Source organism: Penaeus vannamei, chromosome 3, assembly GCF_042767895.1.
Source record: "Penaeus vannamei isolate JL-2024 chromosome 3, ASM4276789v1, whole genome shotgun sequence".
Classification (NCBI taxonomy): domain Eukaryota; kingdom Metazoa; phylum Arthropoda; class Malacostraca; order Decapoda; family Penaeidae; genus Penaeus; species Penaeus vannamei.
The window spans coordinates 33,947,470-33,948,466 of record NC_091551.1 but is presented as its reverse complement, the minus strand read 5'-3'; the positions used below and the strand labels follow the sequence as shown (position 1 = coordinate 33,948,466).

At 31.9% G+C, this 997-nt stretch overlaps 1 non-coding gene across 1 annotated transcript; it reads left to right on the top strand.

Annotated features, from left to right (window-relative positions):
- The first annotated feature begins 668 nt into the window (after positions 1-668).
- On the top strand, positions 669-741 carry TRNAV-CAC (transfer RNA valine (anticodon CAC)). Its single transcript has one exon. It is a non-coding gene; the product is annotated as a tRNA-Val (tRNA).
- The last annotated feature ends 256 nt before the right edge of the window (positions 742-997 follow it).

The following is a 997-nucleotide window of genomic DNA, read 5'->3' as shown; positions in this document are numbered from 1 at the left end:
TGCATCTGCATCCTTCAATATCTAATTGTTTACCCTGTTATTGCTGTAGTTTTATAAAAAGAAAGAAAGAAAGAAAATAAACATTTTCCTGTTGGCTTTCCTCATAAGTGTAAGACATTCTCCATTGAAAGGTAACTAAGCTGATCCTTTTAATTCAATGCTTGCAATATTGATTTACATATATATTCATTATTTACTAGTTTTAAGAACTTAAATTGGTGTTGAATAACTTTTTTCCTCCGCTATGTAGCATATATATATCTATATATATCTATATATAGATAGATAGATAGATAGATAGATAGATAGATAGATATGCATATATATAGTTATTCATATGTGTATAAGTGTGTGTATATACATATATATATATATATATATATATATATATATATATATATATATATATATATATATATATATATATATATATATGTATGTATATATACATACATATATATTCATATATACCTATTCATATTTACACACAGTAAATCTGAAATAGTGAATATGCTATCTCTTTCGTTCTTTATCCTTTTCACCCATATTCTCGGTTTTTGTTTTTATCATTGTTATCATTCTCTCAGTCTCTCCCTCCTCTCTCTCTCTCGCTTTCAACCACTTTTTACAAAAGAATATAAAACAATGAAGCATCCATCATTACGATTGTTTCCGTGTTGTAGTGGTTATCACGTGCGCTTCACACGCTCAAGGTCCTCGGTTCGATCCCGAGCGGAAACAACGACAATTGATTTTGGAAGAATTTTACTCTCCTTGTCTTAGTGAAACAGCTGGTAATGCTGTAGTGACCTGGATTGCAGCCTCCACGTCAGAGGATGACCATCCGAGCGGCATCCGAACGTCTGGCGCCACCGAGATGTTAGAGGATGCCTGTTGCTTCTTAATGAACAGAAGATTGGTCGGATGCCCTATTTTTTCTGTATATTACTTCTTTCTACTGCAGTGTTCACAATTTAGTGTAATTAACGTCAAATCA